This window comes from Schistocerca americana, chromosome 1 (assembly GCF_021461395.2).
Source record: "Schistocerca americana isolate TAMUIC-IGC-003095 chromosome 1, iqSchAmer2.1, whole genome shotgun sequence".
Classification (NCBI taxonomy): domain Eukaryota; kingdom Metazoa; phylum Arthropoda; class Insecta; order Orthoptera; family Acrididae; genus Schistocerca; species Schistocerca americana.
The window spans coordinates 552814579-552831279 of NC_060119.1; the positions used below are offsets into that span (position 1 = coordinate 552814579).

The following is a 16701-nucleotide window of genomic DNA, read 5'->3' on the forward strand; positions in this document are numbered from 1 at the left end:
GCCTTTTTCACGCACAAGTTTTTTTTTCTTTCGGAGGACGAGTTACTGTACCGGTGTTTGGGAGGAAACACACAAAATTCGAATGAAAGTTTGAACACATGTGTTTGGAAGTTAGCCCCCAAGCATTTGCATTCTGGTGCGAAGACCGTGGAGATTGCGACTTTCGTTTCAGTGAGCAGGTTCAACGAAGGGTATTCAGCAATTCTATAACCCATGGCAACGATGGACGTCACCCTGGGACACAATTCGCCGCAGTTCGCCAAGTATTCGGGCGACCGGCGGACTCAAGCGGCCGAAAACCGATTGTCACCGACCGTACGAGCGGCTCTGGAGCAGCGCAGGATGGCCTAAATCGAGCAGAACGCCCTGCATGAGGAAGAGGAAGGACTAGTTTGTGAGCCCGGAATAGCAGATTGTACGTACGTTGCAGAATATTGCATTTATATGTAGTCAAAACTTCCAACGCGTTTTTCTCGAAATGGCATTTTTTTTATTTTTTTTATCGCGCGGTATGGTAACTTCAAATCTACTGAACCTATTGGTATGATTCTTTGTTTCCGACGAAGCTAACTAAATTGTTTAGGAGATGTACCACTTTTATCCAATCCATCAACTATAGATATTTTTACTTGGCCGATGAAGTCGAAAAATCGATGGAAAAAACCCTATTTTTTTCAAATGGCCGCCATTTTGTTTCCTATGGTCCAAATAACTTAAGCGAGGTACAACTCCTAAATAATCTTATATACTTCGCTAACGTCAACTCAGTTCTGATTTCAGACAAGTCGGCTGACCTGTGACTAACCGCGCGTGGAGGTCCACATCGAAATTTTGTTTCGTTCTGACGGCATTTCAGCCTTTACTCTTCGACATTTCCGGTCGAAAAAATTCCAGTTTGTAGAGGAAATATCAATAAACATGTTGACCAAATTTTACATTGATATCTATAACACATCCCGAGAAAAAAATTCTCAAAGAACATGCTTTTTTTCCTTTTTTCGGGCAAAAGATAGTAAACCTCCCCTTAAGAGTGCATCTTGTGCATCAATGATGCAGCAGCTTCATTACTTTTCCTACGACTTCATGAGGAGTATTCTAGTATTCATGGTGAGGGAAAAGAACGGAAAGTCGCACAGACCGCCGCAATACATATGAAAGAAAATAAACTTAATCCACTGAGTTAGCGAACCATTTCATTGAAATCGACATGTAGTAAGTCGTGTGAAAAAATGCTTTATTCAACTGTTATGAAACACCCCGAAATATTGACATCAAACCAGCAAGGATTTGGAAAGCACCACTCTTGTGAGACACAACTGGCACTTTATTTGCACCTTGCACTGCGTACAGAGGCTCTGAAATTGATTCCGTATTTATAGAGTTCCAAAAAGGGCTTTAATATCATTCCTCATATGCTTTCCTATAGACTATCGTCTCAGTTGTGCGACTGTATTTGTGATTTCCTGTGTGAAAGGTCACTGTTGGTAGTAACTAACGGGCCTTATGCTATTTCTAATATATTTAAACTATTTAGCGGACATCCGGAACATTTCTCTTAGAGTTATGGAAGGTAATGCTGGTGTGTAGTAAACTCTTTAGATAAGCAGAGCGAATAACAAAATGATGCTGACAATATATATTCACAGTGCAGAACGTTAGACTGAGGCGACCTTGTAACGGCTAAGGTGTACGTTCAATTCCCATGGGGATACCAGTTTTTAACTGCCACAGGACTGTGCTATGGTTCAAAATCAACATTAAACACGTCCATTCGCTACTGACTGCAATAGATTTGGATTAGTTATGGCTGTCAGAGGCGGAAGTCGCTGTTTGCAGAAACTCTGTCTCTAGTAAGCTTTCTTACACTAGTAATGTTATTTTAGTTCGCGGACCAATCCTCATATAAGGTCATAGGACTTGCCTTTCTTATTTAAAATGACATTGAGATTTTGAAATTATTGGCACTGGACTGGGATTCGAGCTGCGATTCCAATATTTCTCTGGATTTGAATCCTTCGAGATTATGTTGTTGTTGTGGTCTTCAGTTCTGAGACTGGTTTGATGCAGCTCTCCATGCTAATCTATCCTGTGCAAGCTTCTTCATCTCCCAGTACCTACTGCAGCCTACAACCTTCTGAATCTGCTTAGTGTATTCATCTCTTGGTCTCCCTCTACGATTTTTACGATCCACGCTGTCCACCAATACTAAATTGGTGATCCCTCGATGTCTTAGAACATGTCCTACCAACCGATCCCTTCTTCTAGTCAAGTTGTGCCACAAACTTCTCTTCTCCCCAATCCTATTCAATACTTCCTCATTAGTTATGTGATCTACCGATCTAATCTTCAGCATTCTTCTGTAGCACCACATTTCGAAAGCTTCTATTCTCTTCTTGTCCAAACTATTTATCGTCCATGTTTCACTTCCATACATGGCTACACTCCATACAAATACTTTCACAAATAACTTCCTGACATTTAAATCTATACTCGATGTTAACAAATTTTTCTTCTTCAGAAACGCTTTCCTTGCCATTGCCAGTCTACATTTTATATCCTCTCTACTTCGACCATCATCAGTTATTTTGCTCCCCAAGTAACAAAACTCCTTTACTCCTTTAAGTGTCTCATTTCCAAATCTAATTCCCTCAGCATCACCCGACTTAATTCAACTACATTCCATGATCCTCGTTTTGTTCTTGTTGATGTTCATCTTATATCCTCCTTTCAAGACACTGTCCATTCCGTTCACCTGCTCTTCCAAGTCCTTTGCTGTCTCTGACAGAATTACAATGTCATCGGCGAACCTCAAAGTTTTTATTTCTTCTCCATGGATTTTAATACCTACTCCGGACTTTTCTTTTGTTTCCTTTATTGCTTGCTCAATATACAGATTGAATAACATCGGGAATAGGCTACAACCCTGTTTCACTCCCTTCCCAACCACTGCTTCCCTTTCATACCCCTCGACTCTTATAACTGCCATCTTCTTTCTGTACAATTTGTAAATAGAATTTCGCTCCCTGTATTTTACCCTTGCCACCTTCAGAATTTAAAAGAGAGTATTCCAATCAACATTGTCGAAAGCTAACTCTAAGTCTACAAACGCTAGAAACGTAGGTTTGCCTTTCCTTAATCTTTCTTCTAAGATAAGTCATAGGGTCAGTATTGCCTCACGTGTTCCAACATTTCTGTGGAATCCAAACTGATCTTCGCCGAGGTCGGCTTCTACCAGTTTTTCCATTCGTCTGTAAAAAATACGCGTTAGTATTTTTCAGCTGTGACTTATTAAACTGATAGTTCGGTAATTTTCACATCAGTCAATACCTGCTTTCTTTGGGATTGGAGTTATTATATTCTCCTTGAAGTCTGAGGGTATTTCTCCTGTCTCATACATCTTGCTCACCAGATGGTAGAGTTTTGTCAGGACTGGCTCTCCCAAGGCCGTCAGTAGTTCCAATGGATTGTTGTCTACTCCCGGGGCCTTGTTTCGACTCAGGTCTTTCAGTGCTCTGTCAAACTCTTCGCGCAGTATCATATCTCCCATTTCATCTTCATCTACATCCTCTTCCATTTCCATAACATTGTCCTCAAGAACATCGCCCTTGTATAGACCCACTATATACTCCTTCCACCTTTCTGCTTTCCCTTCTTTGCTTAGAACTGGGTTTCCATCAAAGCTCTTGATATTCATGCAAGTGGTTCTCTTTTCTCCAAAGGTCTCTTTAATTTTCCTGTAGGCAGTATCTATCTTACCCCCAGTGAGATAAGCCTCTACATCCTTACATTTGTCCTCTAGCCATCCCTGCTTAGCCATTTTGCACTTCCTGTCGATCTCGTTTTTGAGACGTTTGTATTCCATTTTGCCTGCCTCATTCACTGCATTTTTATATTTTCTCCTTTCATCAATTAAATTCAATATTTCTTCTGTTACCCAAGGGTTTCTACTAGCCCTCGTCTTTGAACCTATTTGATCCTCTGCTGCCTTCACTATTTCATCCCTCAAAGCTACCCGTTCTTCTTCTACTGTATTTCTTTCCCTCATTCCTGTCAATTGTTCCCTTATGCTCTCCCTGAAGCTCCTTACAACCACTGGTTCTTTCAGTTTATGCAGATCCCATCTCCTTAAATCCCCACCTTTTTGCAGTTTCTTCAGTTTTAATTTACAGTTCATAACCAATAAATTGTGGTCACAGTCCACATCTGCCCCTGGAAATGTCTTACAATTTATAACCTGGTTCCTAAATCTCTCTCTTATCATTATATAATCTATCTGATACCTTTTAGTATCTCCAGGGTTATTCCATGTATACAACCTTCTTTCATGATTCTTGACCCAAGTGTTAGCTATGATTCAGTTCTACTCTGCGCAAAATTCTACCAGGCGGCTTCCTCTTTCATTTCTTAGCCCCAATCCACATTCACTTACTATGTTTCCTTTTCTCCCTTTTCCTGCTCTCGAATTCCAGTCACCCATGACTATTAAATTTTCGTCTCCCTTCACTACCTGAATAATTGTCCCACTATTTAGTTGTTTCTTCACGATAACTCCAGGTATCTACAAACGGCACGTTGTTAACTATTAGTGAGAGGGAATTTGATAGTTGGCACCTCTTCGTGTGGTGTCAACAACGATGATATGTGTAGGGTTGGAGCCCCATGCACCACAGAACTATTCGTCGCGTTACCTCGAGCTGAACATGTGCACATCTCCCTACTATGAAGAAACAATAACTATTTCATGTCTATTTGTAGCTATAAGACAGTAGTGAAAAGTGCCTGGTTCGAATCCCTGTCAAGCAAAAATAATTTGTATCGTCGTTTCAGGTTCCAGTATCACGCTATTGGTGAACATATTTAAAATCTGACATTTGATTGTGCTCCATATAGGTACTGGGTTCTACTCCCTTCCATCAACACAACTTTACTTCATGGCGTTTCAAACTTGTGCGTTGCACTTTATTACATACCTTTCGTGGTTACTTCGCAGGTGCAATATAAGCTTCATGGGGTTCCCGCTGTGGTGCTAAACGTATCGTTATTTATTAGCGGGTTCGAACATTCAGCCTTGTAAATTGATACTGCTGAACACGTCTATGTTTTACGTCTCTTTACGCCTAGTCAAGTCTCGATCAGACACGCAAGCTTTGTTTGGTTCAAATTCGGATCACTAGCAACAACTCATCATGTCATTTAATGAGTGTGATAAGATTTCTGAAGTGCCACTTATTGTAATGTAGTTTAATTTACAAGTGTTAAAGGCTGTCTCATTTTAATAGCATGTTTTCTAATATTTGTTGTATCACGGTATTAGTTCACATCTGAACTTACTGCTATAACTAGCGGTATACTCTAGTGGTCTTTTGTGGTAACCATCGTCTATAGTCAAATGATTCTATAACCTGTGCCAGGCACTTAAATGTGATTTGCAGAGTATCTGTGAGAAGTATCCATGTAGATTGTACCCCACAGTGTTTCGGCACTTAGAGAACCTGCGACACAGCTGTGCTGCGTTGGTTGAATACAGCAGTGGCTCACTTTTTATGTTAGCAGGATCAACCACAAACAGAGATGTAATAATTTCTATGTTGCAAGTGGACGGTTCGAACCCTGGTGGTGAGAAATATTTTCACAGTCCGTATTTGGCCTGCAGAGGGAGGAGAGGTAGTGCATAAAGTTCCGATCATCAGACTTTGTGCCAGTGTCCTGTTTAAATACCACAGCTTATGTAGTGACGCTATGTGACACTGTTGATAATGATCCATCCATTGGATGGGGATGTTAAGGTTGGTGGCACCCTTGGTGCTATTTGCGAGAAGTAGGCTATGTGCTGGCACTGGGTTTCAACCTACCCTTCTCTCTTCGTTGTCTTTGTCATCGTCATCGTCATCTTCATCATCATCATCATTATCCAACACAAACATTACACTCCACTCCACACACACACACACACACACACACACACACACACACACACACACATAAACACATAATGTACATAGATGTAGTATTACAAATAAATAAACAAACAATAGTACGAGTGGAATTTAAATGATGATTAAGTACCCCAGACATTGGTAGGAACGAAGGACATTTCATAAATAACGCACAGGCTGGCTTTAGTGCGAACTGTTTGATGCAGCAACAATAAAAATACGTCAGATGTAGTTCGGGACTTGAGGAAGAAGCACGTGTTCTCGTTTTTTCACTGTGCGCTCTAATATAAAATTGGCGAGAGGTAGACATGGATCCTGCAATACTGTGACTGTTGAGGACCAGAGGACGTACATGAAGATCGAAATTTTACGTGGCAAAACCGCGACAGATATCCACAGGGCGTTAAGTGAAACCGAGCGAGGTGGCGCAGTGACAAGCACGCTGTACTCGACTTCGCGAGGACGACGGTTCAAACCCGCGTCCAGCCATCGTGAGTTAGGTCGTCCGTGGTTTCCCCAAATCGGTTCAGGCAAATGTTGATATGGTTCCTTTGAAAGGGTGCGGCCGATTTCCTTCCCCATGCTTCCATAATCCGAGCTAGTGCTCCGTCTCTGCTGACCTAGTTGTCGACGGGACGTTAAACATTACTCTCCTCCTCCTCCCTCCCATTAAGTGAAGTTTGTGATGAATTATAGTTTTAATTTATTGTGATGAATTATAGTTTCACGTTGAGTTAATCGTTTTCGTTGTGGTCGTGCGAGAATAGACCATAATCAAGACCAAGAGGGCCAAAAACGCCAACAGCTGAACGAAGTGTGAAACTCGCGCTTTATCTGAAAACTACCTTGAGCAGTTAAACAGAGAACCGACTCGTGGCGATAACACATTAGACCTTCTAGTGACAAACAGACCCGAACTATTTGAAACAGTTAACGCAGAACAGGGAATCAGCGATCATAAAGCGGTTACTGCATCGATGATTTCAGCCGTAAATAGAAATACTAAAAAAGCTAGGAAGATTTTTCTGTTCAGCAAAAGTGACAAAAAGCAGATTTCAGAGTACCTGATGGCTCAAAACAAAAGTTTTGTCTCAAGTACAGATAGTGTTGAGGATCAGTGGACAAAGTTCAAAACCGTCGTACAATATCCGTTAGATGAGTATGTGCCAAGCAAGATCGTAAGAGATGGAAAAGAACCACCGTGGTACAACAACCGAGTTAGAAAACTGCTACGGAAGCAAAGAGAACTTCACAGCAAACATAAACATAGCCAAATCCTTGCAGACAAACAAAAATTACGCGAAGCGAAATGAAATGTGAGGAGGGCTATGCGAGAGGCGTTAAATGAATTCGAAATTAAAGTTCTATGTACTGGCTTGGCAGAAAATCCTAAGAAATTTTGGTCTTATGTCAAGGCGGTAGGTGGATCAAAACAAAATGTCCAGACACTCTGTGACCAAAATGGTACTGAAACAGAGGATGACAGACTAAAGGCCGAAATACTAAATGTCTTTTTCCAAAGCTGTTTCACAGAGGAAGACTGCACTGTAGTTCCCTCTCTAGATTGTCGCACAGATGACAAAATGGTAGATATCGATATAGACGACAGAGGGATAGAGAAACAATTAAAATCGCTCAAAAGAGGAAAGGCCGCTGGACCTGATGGGATACCAGTTCGATTTTACACAGAGTACGCGAAGGAACTTGCCCCCCTTCTTGCAGCGGTGTACCGTAGGTCTCTAGAAGAGCGTCGCGTTCCAAAGGATTGGAAAAGGGCAGAGTTCATCCCCGTTTTCAAGAAGGGACGTCGGACAGATGTGCAGAACTATGGATCTATATCTCTATCGTCGATCAGTTGTAGAATTTTGGAACACGTATTATGTTCGAGTATAATGACTTTTCTGGAGACTAGAAATCTACTCTGTAGGAATCAGCATGGGTTTCGAAAAAGACGATTGTGTGAAACCCAGCTCGCGCTATTCGTCCACGAGACTCAGAGGGCCATAGACACGGGTTCCCAGGTAGGTGCCGTGTTACTTGACTTCCGCAAGGCGTTCGATACAGTTCCCCATAGTCGTTTAATGAGCAAAGTAAGAGCATATGGACTATCAGACCAATTGTGTGATTGGATTGAAGAGTTCCTAGATAACGGAACGCAGCATGTCATTCTCAATGGAGAGGAGTATTCCGAAGTAAGAGTGATTTCAGGTGTGCCGCAGGGGAGTGTCGTAGGACCGTTGCTATTCACAATATACATAAACGACCTTGTGGATGACATCGGAAGTCCACTGACGCTTTTTGCGGATGATGCTGTGGTATATCGAGAGGTTGTAATAATGGAAAATTGTACTAAAATGCAGGAGGATCTGCAGCGAATTGGCGCATGGTGCAGGGAATGGCAATTGAATCTCAATGTAGACAAGTGTAATGAGCTGCGAATACACAGAAAGAAAGATCCCTTATCATTTAGCTACAATATAGCAGGTCAGCAACTGGAAGCAGTTAATACCATAAATTATCTGGGAGTATGCATTAAGAGTGATTTAAAATGGAATGATCATATAAAGTTGATCGTCGGTAAAGCAGATGCCAGACTGAGATTCACTGGAAGAATCATAAGGAAATGCAATCCGAAAACAAAGGAATTAGGTTACAGTACGCTTGTTCGCCCACTGCTTGAATACTGGGATCTGTACCAGATAGGGTTGATAGAAGAGATAGAGAAGATCCAACGGAGAGCAGCGCGCTTCGTTACAGGATCATTTAGTAATCGCGCAAGCGTTACGGAGATGATAGATAAACTCCAGTGGAAGACTCTGCAGGAGAGACGCTCAGTATCTCGGTACGGGCTTTTGTTGAAGTTTCGAGAACATACCTTCACCGAGGAGTCAAGCAGTACATTGCTCCCTCCTACGTATATCTCGCGAAGAGACCATGAGGATAAAATCAGAGAGATTAGAGCCCACACAGAGGCATACCGACAATCCGTCTTTCCACGAACAATACGAGACTGGAATAGAAGGGAGAACCGATAGAGGTACTCAAGGTACCCTCCGCCACACACCGTCAGGTGGCTTTCGGAGTATGGATGCAGATGTAGATGTACTTGGAGGAGATCGCAAAAATATGGTTCAAATGGCTCTGAGCACTATGGGACTTAACTTCTGAGGTCATCAGTCTCCTAGAACTTAGAACTACTTAAACCTAACTAACCTAAGGACATCACACACATCCATGCCCGAGGCAGGATTCGAACCTGCGAGCATCGCGGACGCGCGGATCCAGACTGTAGCGCCTAGAACCGCTCGGCCACTCCGGCCGGCGAAGGAGATCGCAGTGAGACTTGTGAGGAACTCTCTGAAGCCACGGGAATCCCCCCAACATCAGTATTCTGACAAATGGTTTAAAGAACAGAAACATTTCTGCAAGATGGGTCTCTCACTGTTTGACTGCCGAAGACAAGCAGAAATGCCGGGGCATAGGAACCCTGCTCAAACAGCGATTTGACCCTGAATGTCGAGGATTCTTGTGTCAAATTGTCGCTACTGATAACACGTGGATTAGAAACTTTGAACCGGAGTTGAAATTACAGTCCAATAAAGTAGAAAGCTTCAGGTTCTGCAAGTCCAAAAAAAATTCGCTGTGGTCAAACAAAGCTCAAGCAAATTATGATTGCTGCTTATGATCACCAAGGAATTACATTTTGCGGCGTGCAGTTGCAGCTGTAGCGGTTATAAAGCCAAGTACTGAAAAACTTATTTGTGCACTGTTGTATTGTTATTACATTTAATAGTTTTCGGTGGTGTTTCGTGATGTTTGTGGCGAAATGACGATTCAATAAACTTTTGGAAACGTTCGCTTGCTGTGTTTTGTAGAGCTTTCAGTGCGTTGAAGTCGTTTAGTAAATTTCGTGATTTAGTTTTCAGCTGACGTTTCTTATTGTATCTAGTGAAATATTTCAGTAAAATTTTCATTCAGTGTTTTAACCTCGTTGAGTATTCCAGTGGCCGCTTGAATTTTTGGTTTTAGCTAATAATTTTGTGAAGTTTTCTTGATATTGGTATTAGCTGTGGTGTAGTAGTATTAATAGAAGTAGTTGCTTTCTTAGTAGACAGAGAATTTCGAGATCACTAATGTTAGTTCCATAAATAGTTCTGCTGGTATAACTGAACTTGGGTAACGTAGACGTACAGTTTTTTTTATCAGTAACCGTAAAATTTTACCACGAGTGAGAAGTGTGCGCTCTGTCGTAGGTTTGTGAGTAGTGGGTTACAGTGTGGGATTTGTTCAAAGTATTTTCATTGGGGGAAAATGCAGTGGGTAAGCCAGTGGGCATTCTAGCGAGATCCTCTCCTGGGAATGTAGAATCTGTAGTAGAAATAAGTTGATAGAGGAGCAGGAGTGTAAAATCTGTGCCTTTCAGGTGCAGTTACAACGCGCAGAGGAGGAACTAGATAGGTTGAGGAGGGTGAAGGGTGATGGGGAATGGGAACTGGCAGTTGGCAAGAAGGCAGCTAGGAGGAGGAGGTATTCAGACGGTTATACTTTGCGTATATGCAATAGATTTGACCAACTGTCCGAGACGAGTGGAGAGGAGCCTCTTGCAGCTGTAGACCTAGGGAACATGCAGCAGTCCTCAGCTGCTAGGAGGCCTAGGGCAGCTGCAAAGTCTAACAGAAAGAAGAAGGTTCTGCTGCTAGGTAGTTCGCACGGTAGAGGTGTGGGCCAGCAGTTGCACGAAGTGTTGGGCAGTGAGTACCAGGTCACCAGCATTGTGAGGCATAGTGCAGGGTTGGCTCAGTTGACTGACAGCAAAGGGGAGTTATGTACGAAATTTACGAAGGAAGATCAGGTAGTGATATTGGTTGCAGCAGGAAACAGTCTTAATAGGGACGGGGAATATGATGTTGGTGGTGACCTGATAAAGATAGCTACTCAAACTGGTGGCACTAATGTGCATTTCGTGCAACTGTTTCAGCGTCATGATCGGCCTCATCTTAATGCGGCTGTTAGGCGCGTTAACATGGGGCTGGAGAGGGCGCTGATGGCAGAGGGCATGGGTCACATTTCAGCGGTGTCAGTCGAGTCTATCAGTAGATCGTGTTTCACTAGGCATTGCCTGCACATAAACGGCTGTGGGAAGGGGAGGCTAGCAAAGCTTATAGGTGACAGTGTAGTGGGTGCTGGTGGCAACACTCATGGAAAAATTCCTGCAGTAGTTGGTGTTAGAGGTGCACCTTTTTTGATTGAAGTCAACTGATAGATATACCTGCTTAAAGGAAGTCCCTCTAACTAGGGGCTCACCTTCAGAGGACGTAATGTTTCCAAGGAATTAGTATATTTCATGAAAATATAAGAGGTATTAGATATAAAGTTAATGAACTGCTTATAGATGTTGACTCTGAAAATATTGGTATATCGGAGCACCACTTAAATAGTTTGACAATTAAGAGGCTTCCTTTACCATGGTACAGATTATCTGCTTGTTTTTCAAGGAGTTCGTTGCAGAGTGGCGGAGTGGCCATGTACGTAAAAAACAATATTCCATTTGAGTCCATAGACGTATCACGGCACTGCATTGAACAGATACTTGAATGTTGTGCAGGGGCCGTTGAATTTAATGAAACTAAAATTCTAATTTTTGTTGTTTAAAGGTCGCCTAACACTGACCTCAGAGCATTTCTGCTTAAGTTAGAGAGGGTTCTTGATTCACTTTATAGGAAGTACCAGAAATTAGTTATATGTGGTGATTTCAATATTAATTTTGTATATGATTGTAAAAGAAAGGATGTTGGTAGATCTCCTAAATTCATATGATCTGATGCAGACAGTGTTTTCTCCAACTACAGAACAGTAGCGGAGCTATAGACAATATTTTTATTAATTCTTCATTACTAGATGGGCGTTCTGTTAGTAAAAGGGTGAATGGCCTTTCAGACCATGATGCACAAATTTTACCACTAAAAGCTTTTGTACTCAAACAAATGTCACATATATAGGAAAGTTAATCCAACGGCAATAGAGAGGTTTTTAATACTCATCAAGGAACAAGAGTGGCAGGATGTTTATAGTGCCGATAACATAGAAGACAAACATAATATTTTCCTTAACACGTCTCATTCTCTTTGAGAGTTGCTTTCGATTATAACGTTCTAAACGGGATACTAGTAGTACCGAGTGGCTCACTAGTGTGATAAGGATATCATGTAGAACAAAGCGGGATTTATATCAAAATGTTAGAAGTAGTCACAATCAAGCTACAGTTTCCCATTACAAACAGTATTGTAATGTGCTTAAAAGGCAAAGAGTATGTGGTGCGCAAATAGAATACCTAATTCACAGGATAAAATTAAAACCATATGGTCAGTTGTGAAGGAAGTGTCTGGTCAGCAGCACAAGGTCGACGATATAGTCAGTTCGTAGTAAAAATATTTCTGTTACTGATAAATCAGATACATGTACAGTATTTAACAATCAAACAATCATTTTCTGAGCATTACTAATGAATTAAATAAAAATTTAGTTTCTACAAGGAATCAAATAATTTTCTTGGCAAACGCCTCTCCGAGATTGATGTCTGAAATACTCCTCTGTGATACAGACCAGGGGCAGATTGAGTCAATAATTAAATCACTGAAGACTAAGCACTTTCATAGTTATGATGGAGTGCCTAGCAGAATATTAAAGTACTGTGCTGCACAGTATTTAGCCATATTTGTAATTTTTCCTTTAGGAATGGTCAGTTTCCAGAACGATTAACGTACTCAGTAGTAAAGCTGCTTTATAAAAAGGGAGGAAGGGATATTGTAGACAATTTTAGACCTATTTATATGCCATTAGTGTTTGCTGAAGTTATTGAAAAGGCTGTGCATGTAAGGATAATAGATCATTTTATATCATATGATTTGCTATCAAATGTACAGTTCGGCTTCAGAAGTCGTTTAACAACTGAAAATGCTATATTATCTTTTCACTGTGAGGTACTGGATGGGTTAAACAAAAGGTTTCGAACGCTAGGCACATTTTTTATTTAACTAAGACATCTGATAGTGTCGATCACAAAATATTGCACCAGAAGTTGGACCATTGCGGAATACGGGGAGTGGCTCACAATTGGTTCACTTCTTATTTTAGCACCAGACAGCAAAAGGTCATTATTTACAATGTTGAGAAAGCTGTGATGTGGGGACTGGGTGGGGTGCAGTCAAGTATGGGGTGCCCCAGGGATCAGTGTTGGGGCCACTCCTGTTCCTTATTTATATAAATGATATGCCCTCTAGTACTAATGGTAACTCTAAAATATTCCTGTTCGCTGACGACACTAGCATGGTAGTAAAGGATGTTGTGTGCAACACTGACATAAGTTCATAGCTTGTAGAAAATAAACTAACACTGACATAAGTTCATAGCTTGTAGAAAATAAACTAACGCTAAACCACAGTAAGACTTACTTTTTACATTTTCTAACGCGTAATTCAATAAAACCTGACGTTTTAATTTCACAAAATGGGCATATAATTAGTGAAAGTAAACAGTTCAACTTTCTGTGTGTTCAGATGGATAGTAAACTGTCGAGAAAAGCCCACGTTCAGAATCTTGTTGAAAGAGTTAATGCTGACATTTTTACTATTCGAAAGGTATCTGAAGTAAATTATCGTTCGACACACAAATTAGTCTACTTTGCTTATTTTCATTCGCTTATGTCGTATGGTATTATATTTTGGGGTAACTCTTCCGATTCTTAAAAGATAATTTTGACTCAGAAACGCCCGGTTCGGGCAATAAGTTGTATAAGTTCACGAACATTTTGTCGACCCCTTTCACGAGTATGGGTATTTTGACATTGGTCTTCCATTACATATATTCCTTACTGTCATTTCTTGTTAACAACATTGGTTTATTCCCAAGAATAGGCAACTTTTACTTAGTTAATACCCTGCATAAATCAAATCTGCATTTGGATCGGACTTCCTTAACTCTTGTGCAGAAAGGTGTGCAGGATACTGCTGCATCCATTTTCAATAAGCTGCCATAAGAATTCAAAAATCTTAGCAGTAGCCCACGCGCTTTCAAATCGAAACCGAAGAGTTTCCCCATGGAACACTCCCTCTTTTCTGTCGAGGAGTTCCTTGATAAATTAAGTTGATTCTTGTTGTATTGTAGATTGCGTTTACTTAAAGTTATGGATTGAATTTTTCGGGTTTATAAACACTTTATTTTTATCTGTAATTACATTTATATTGTTATTTGATATACTAACACCTCCCATGACCTTGGAGATTTGCTCCTCAATTTGGTCCTCTGCAACTTGACGTGTAAATAAATAAATAAAATTATTACAGAGTCCCGTGTGGAACAAGTGTCGCAGCAGTGTATTACCGTAACTTCGTGCAAGACCTACACAGAAAAATGCGCAAAACCCGACCTCAGTTGCTCGAGGCTGGGCCACTCATTCTCGACGACAATTCTCGCCCGCATATCGGAATGTTGTAGCCCAAAAACTGAGCGGAAACGGATGGGAAGTGTTGCTACATCCTCCCTACAGCCAAGACATGAGTCCACCAGACGTCGACTTGTTCTCGAAATGGAAAAAAGCCTACGAGTGGGCGTCGATATATTTCAGTGGAAAAGCTTTCTACGACCGTCACGAGAGAGATTCGACAGATGCAGACAAATTGTGTCCTGGATGGACTAATTCACTAATGGCCATTAAAATTGCTACACCAAGAAGAAATGCAGATGATAAACGGGTATTCATTGGACAAATACATTATAATAGAACTGACATGTGATTACATTTTCACGCAATTTGGGTGCATAGATCCAGAGAAATCAGTACCCAGAACAACCACCTCTGACCGTAATAACGGTCTTGATACGTCAAAAAGAGCTTGGATGGCGTGTACAGGTACAGCTGCCCATGCAGCTTCAACACGATACCACAGTTCATCAAGAGTAGTGACTGGCGTATTGTGACGAGCCAGTTGCTCGGCCACCATTGACCAGACGTTTTGAATTGGTGAGAGATCTGGAGAATGTGCTGGCCAGGGCAGCAGTCGAACATTTTCTGTGTCCAGAAAGGCCCGTACAGGACCTGCAACATGAGGTCGTGCATTATCCTGCTGAAATGTAGGGTTTCGCAGGGATCGAATGAAGGGTAGAGCCACGGGTCGTAACACATCTGAAATGTAACATCCACTGTTCAAAGTGCCGTCAATACGAACAAGAGGTGACCGAGACGTGTAACCAATGGCACCCCATACCATCCCGCCGGGAGATACGCCAGTATGGCGATGACGAATACACGCTTCCAATGTGCGTTGACCGCGATGTCGCCAAACACGGATGCAACCATCATGATGCTGTAAACAGAACCTGGATTCATCCGAAAAAATGACGTTTTGCCATTCGTGTACCTAGGTTTGTCGTCGAGTAGACCATCGCAGGCGCTCCTGTCTGTGATGCAGCGTTGAGGGTAACCGCAGCCATGGTCTCCGAGCTGATAGTCCTTGCTGCTGCAACCGTCGTCGAACTGTTCGTGCAGATGGTTGTTGTCTTGTAAACGTTCCTATATGTTGACTCGGGGATCGAGACGTGGCTGCACGACCCGTTACAGCCATGCGGATAAGATGCCTGTCATCTCGACTGCTAGTGATACGAGGCCATTGGGATCTAGCACTGCGTTCCGTATTACCCTCGTGAACCCACAGATTCCATATTCTGCTAACAGTCATTGAAACTCGACCAACGCGAGCAGCAATGTCTCGCTACGATAATCCGCAATCGGGATAGGCTACAATCCGACATTTATCAAAGTCGGAAACGTGATGGTACGCATTTTTCCTCCTTACACGAGGCATCACAACAACGTTTCACCAGGCAACGCCGGTCAACTGCTGTTTGTGTGTGAGAACTCGGTTGGAAACTTTCCTCATGTCAGCAGGTGGTAGGTGTCGCCACCGGCGCCAACCTTGTGTGAATGCTCTGAAAAGCTAATCATTTGCATATCGCAGCATCTTCTTCCTGTCGGTTAAATTTCGCGTCTGTAGCACGTCATCTTCGTGGTGTAGGAATTTTAATGGCCAGTAGTGTAGAACTTCCGAGAAGTTGGGATTCAGTCATAGAGAAGCAGTGAGACTATAATGAAGGACTCTAAAGAGTTATTGACAAAAAAGTCGAAGTATAAAAAAATAGTGTGCATTATTTATGAAATATCCCTCATAATTTTGTGATAGGGGTTACGTTGCAGCTCCAACAGGTGTGATCGCAGAGAGTTAGCAAAAAAATATCAGGAAATTACATGTGTCACGAAAATACGTTCCTTTGTCTTACTTACGTTAAGCTGGTGCGTATTTGACCCTGTCAATGTTAAGAAAATAATGAATGTAAGAAAAATTAGATTGCCAGTAAACAGAGTGAGGCGGTGCTCGGCGTACCTTCTTGGATCTGGCGTCGACGAAGGAGAAGTCCTTGAAGAAGGGCTGCTGCTGGAGGGCGAGCAGCGAGCGCAGGCGGGCGCGCGGCTCCGGCTCCAGCAGGCGGATGAGCAGGGCGCGCGCGCCGTGGCTGAGCGCGCAGCCCGGCGGCAGGGAGCCCGGGGCGCGCGAGCCGCCGCCAGAGCACGACGACGAGGGGCCGGCCTCCGCCAGCGGCGCCGCCAGCTCGCAGTCCGGCGTGCGCGACAGCCCCGGCGCCGGGTACTGCAGACACAGCGCGGGGCGCGCGCTCACAACACGCTCCTGATTCAGGCAAGTCAGAAACATAA

The 16701-nt window shown here is 42.4% G+C and overlaps 1 long non-coding RNA gene across 1 annotated transcript in view; it reads right to left on the bottom strand.

Moving 5' to 3' along the window:
• LOC124547624 overlaps positions 1–16500 on the bottom strand; it is a 59524-nt gene extending 43024 nt beyond the window's left edge. Inside the window, exon 1 of the long non-coding RNA XR_006967694.1 lies at positions 16373–16500. This is a non-coding gene — a long non-coding RNA (uncharacterized LOC124547624). The remainder of the gene's footprint in view (positions 1–16372) is intronic.
• Between the last annotated feature and the right edge of the window lie 201 nt (positions 16501–16701).